Genomic DNA, 5,362 nt, shown 5'->3' with positions numbered 1-5,362 from the left:
GCGGAAGCATTAAGAAATGCGATTGATGTAGTCGAACGTCTTCGCGATCCAACCGATCAAGTACCGAACGCACGACACCTCCGCGATCTGCACATATTCAGCTCGGTGACGTCCCTCGTACTCTTGATCCAGTTGAGGCCGAGGGAGATTGTCTTCAGCACGACGGCGTGTTGACGGTGATGATGAAGTTACCGACGCAGGGCTTCGCCTAAGCACTACGACGATATGACCAAGGTGTGTATCTATGGAGGGGGGCACCGCACACGGCTAAAACAATTGTCAACTTGTGTGTCTATGGGTGCCCCCCTCCCCCGTATATAACGAAGGGGGGGAGGGCGACGGCCGGCCCACATGGTGCGCCCCCAAGGGGGGATTCCTACTCCTACTAGGAGTAGGTTTCCCCCTTTTCCTAGTCCTAATATGAGGGAGAAGGAAGGGGAAGAAGAGAAGAAGGAAAGGGGGGCCGGACCCCCTCCCAATTCGTATTGGGCTTAGGGGGTGCGCCCCCACCTCTTGGCCGCCTCCTCTTTCTTCCACTAAAGCCCATGTAGGCCCATTAAGCCCCCGGGGGGTTCCGATAACCCCCCGGTACTCCGGTATATGCCCGAACTCATCCGAAACCATTCTGGTGTCCAAACATAACCTTCCAATATATCAATCTTCATGTCTCGACCATTTCGAGACTCCTCGTCATGTCCGTGATCACATCCAGGACTCCAAACTACCTTCGGTACATTAAAACACATAAACTCATAATACCAATCGTCATCGAACGTTAAGCGTGCGGACCCTACGGGTTCGAGAACTATGTAGACATGACCGAGACTCATCTTCGGTCAATAACCAATAGCGGAACCTGGATGCTCATATTGGTTCCTACATATTCTACGAAGATCTTTATTGGTCAAACCGCATAACAACATATGTTGATCCCTTTGTCATCGGTATGTTACTTGCCTGAGATTCGATCGTCGGTATCATCATACCTAGTTCAATCTCGTTACCGGCAAGTCTCTTTACTCATTCCGTAATGCAACATCCCGTAACTAACCCATTAGTCGCATTGCTTCCAAGGCTTATAGTGATGTGCATTACCGAGAGGGCCCAGAGATACCTCTCCAATAATCGGAGTGACAAATCCTAATCTCGATCTATGCCAACTCAACAAACACCATTGGAAACACATGTAGAGAATCTTTATAATCACCCAGTTACGTTGTGACATTTTATAGCACACTAAGTGTTCCTCCGGTATTCGAGAGTTGCATAATCTCATAGTCATAGGAACATGTATAAGTTATGGAGAAAGCAATAGCAATAAACTAAACGATCATAATGCCAAGCTAACGGATGGGTCAAGTCAATCACATCATTCTCTAATGATGTGATCACGTCCATCAAATGACAACTCATGTCTATGGCTAGGAAACTTAACCACCTTTGATTAACGAGCTAGTCAAGTAGAGGCATACTAGTGACACTCTGTTTGTATATGTATTTGCACATGTACAAAGTTTCTGGTTAATACGATTCTAGCATGAATAATAAACATTTATCATGATATAAGGAAATATAAATAACAACTTTATTATTGCCTTCAGGGCATATTTCCTTCAACTTGGACTCCCGGTCCAAGTAGGATTCGCCCACCCCCCTTTCCTATTCCAACTAGGAGAAGGAGGGAAGGAGGAAGGGGAGAGAAGGAAGGAGGGGGGCACCGCCCCACCCCTTGTCTAATTCGGATTGGCAAGGGGGACGCCACCTCCTGGTCGGCCCTCTCTCTTCTCCACTAAGGCCCATGGTGGCCCATTAACCTCTAGGGGGTCCGGTAACCCCCAGTATTCCGAAACTTATCCGAATCAACCCGAACCATTCCAGTGTCCGAATGTAACCTTCCAGTATATGAATCTTTACATCTCGACCATTTTGAGACTCCTTGTGATATCCGTGATCTCATCCGAGACTCGAAACAAACTTCGGTCATCAAATCACATAACTCATAATACAAATTGTCATTGAACGTTAAGCGTGCGGACCCTATGGGTTCGAGAACTATGTAGACATGACCGAGACACATCTCCGGTCAATAACCAATAGCGGAACCTGGATGCTCATATTGGCTCCTACATATTCTTCGAAGATCTTTTATCGGTCAAACCGCATAACAACATACGTTGTTCCCTTTGTCATCGGTATGTTACTTGCCCGAGATTCGATCGTCGGTATCATCATACCTAGTTCAATCTCGTTACCGACAAGTCTCTTTACTCGCTCCGTAATACATCATCCCATGACTAACTCATTAGTCACATTGCTTGCAAGGCTCATAGTGATGTGTATTACCGAGAGGGCCCAGAGATACCTCTTTGATACACAGAGTGACAAATCCTAATCTCGATCTATGACAACTCAACAAACACCATCGGAGACACCTGTAGAGCATCTTTATAATCATCCAGTTATGTTGTGACATTTGATAGCACACAAGGTGTTCCTCCGGTATTCGGGAGTTGCATAATCTCATAGTTAGAGGAACATGTATAAGTCATGAAGAAAGCAATAGCAATAAAACTAAACGATCATTATGCTAAACTAACAGATGGGTCTTGTCCATCACATCATTCTCTAATGATGTGATCTCGTTCATCAAATGACAACACATGTCTATGTTTAGGAAACTTAACCATTTTTGATTAACGAGCTAGTCTAGTAGAGGCATACTAGGGACACTCTGTTTGTCTATGTATTCACACATGTACTAAGTTTTCGGTTACTACAATTCTAGCATGAATAATAAACATTTATCATGATATAAGGAAATATAAATAACAACTTTGTTATTGCCTCTAGGGCATATTTCCTTCACTAATGGCCTTCTTCAATGGGCAAGATCTAACAAGGCCCAAGTCACTTGAAGCAAATAATCTTGGCCGAATTCTTGACTTGTTTTTCCCTTCTTCTTGTTAATCTTGGACTTCTTCTTCTTATTGGAGTTGAATCCAAGTCCACCTTTGTCATTGGGGGATTTTTGCACACTCAAGATATTGTTGAGTGTGGACTTCTCTTCATCACATTTCCAAGTCTTTCTTTAATGAAGTGACTTGGGCCTTGAGCTCTTTGATTTCCTCTACATGGTTAGTCTCAACACAAGTACTAGAGGGAGTATAAGCTTCATTATTAGAGCAACAAGGCAAGGAGAGCAATTCATCACAAGATGTACTAACATTGTGAGTAGATGAATTACAAGGACTAGCACATGGCAAGATAGCATTTTGACTTAATTAGTGCTAGTATCCACATGAGACTCACTAGATGTTACCTTGATAATCATAGCCTCATGAGCTATCTTTAGCACATTATGGGATACTAGAAGATCATCATGAGAGCTTGTGAGCTTTACATGACTTTCTTCCAATTTCCTATAATTGCTAGATAACAACTCAAGTTGAGCCCTTAGCTCAACATTCTCCTTCAAAATGGATGCTTCATAGGATGTAGAGTTATTAGCACAAGCATCCTCATTAACAACAAGAGGAGAAGACAACTTGGCAAGCTCTTTTGAATATGAAGCTTTAAGTTGAGCATGAGACTCAGTGAGTTTGATGAGCTCACTCTTAATGACCCTTGAGCCATTTTCGAGGTGCTCAAAGTCCTCAAGGAGTTTAGCATGCGCAAATTCAAGCTTCTCATTTTTAGTTTCAAAATAATTGGCCACCTTAAGAGCTCTATCATGAGATTCCCTCACTCTGGATAATTCTAGAGCAAAAGTCTCCTCAAGAGATTCCTTGGTGGTTTGTTCAAGTTCAAGAGCTTGAGAGAGGTCAGCGATCTCATTAGCGTAATCACGCTCATGACCTTCCATTTTCTCAATGGTGACCTCAAGCTCCTCTAGATGAGATTCCAACTCATCAATGTATTTCTTGCCCTCAATGGCAATAGACATGATTTCCATGAAGTTGGAATGAGCAATTTTATTCTTATGAAGAGATTTAAAATCATTTCCCCCTTAATTTTTAAGGAGGCAACATTATCATTCTCTTCATTATTATCAACATCATCATCATTCTTATCATCATCAATATCATCACAAGATATATTGGGATTCAAAGTGGGAGATACCTTTGAAGCCTTAGCCATAAGGCAAAACGCAATAGATGATGATGTAGGATCCCTTGAAGCAAAATTCAAGACCACGTCTTATTCCATGGGGTGTTGGGTCTCCTCTACATTGTTAGCACGACAATTCGAGGAAATAGATGCATTTTTATCATGGAAACAAGATATAGCAAGCATATCATCATGAGATTTAGTCAAGCAATTTCTACATGATATGCAAGGACTATCAACGCAAGCATGTGAAACATCTAGAGTGCTCGAAGTGTTAAGGTCCAAAGATGAAGCATTGCAATAAGATAGTGATGAAGGATCATCAACAATAAGTCCACTATCATTATTGCAATGAACACCACTACTCACCATATCATTACCTTGTGGCAAACCACATATAGGTGAAGTAGAAGAAGTTGAGAATACTGTACGACCGGAGGTGGAGGGAGGACAATCATCCCCTCCAAACTTGGATGCGCCATATTTATCTTGAAGCTTTGTCCACAACTCATGAGCATCCCGGAACGGCATGAGTTCAAATATAACTAAATTGCTCAAAGCATCGAAAAGCACATTAGAAGCTTTAGCATTGAGATAAGAGTTTTTATCATCCTCGAAAGATAATCTTTCGGGATCCTTTGGAGGAGAAAAACCCGTACCTACAATTCACTCTAAATTTGGGTCCATGACCCTAAAGAGATTAAGCATGTGAATTACCCAAACATCAAAATTTGTGCCATCGAAACTAAGAGTGTCAGAGAATCCTAAACCCCTGGTCGACATCCTTACTCTCTAGGTGGTTAAGCCTTATAAAGAGAGACGAGGCTCTGATACCAATTGAAAGATCGTGGATGTCACCTAGAGGGGGGTGAATATGCACTTTAAAATAATTATGGCTTGAACAAATGCGGAGTAAACCTAGCGGTTAATTTGTCAAGCACAAAACCTACAACAACTAGGCTCACCTATGTGCACCAACAACTTATGCTAAGCAAGATAAACTACTAGGTGATAGCAAGATATATGACAGGAAACAATATGGCTATCACAAAGTAAAGTGCATAAGTAAAGGGCTCGGGTAAGAGATAACCGAGGCACGCGGAGACGATGATGTATCCCGAAGTTCACACCCTTGCGGATGCTAATCTCCGTTTGGAGTGGTGTGGAGGCACAGTGATCCCAAGAAGCCACTAGGGCCACCGTAATCTCCTCACGCCCTTGCACAATGCAAGATGACGTGATTCCACTAAGGGAC

The sequence above is a fragment of the Triticum aestivum genome, chromosome 4A (genome assembly GCF_018294505.1).
Source record: "Triticum aestivum cultivar Chinese Spring chromosome 4A, IWGSC CS RefSeq v2.1, whole genome shotgun sequence".
Taxonomy (NCBI): domain Eukaryota; kingdom Viridiplantae; phylum Streptophyta; class Magnoliopsida; order Poales; family Poaceae; genus Triticum; species Triticum aestivum.
Note: the sequence above shows the minus strand (reverse complement) of the source record.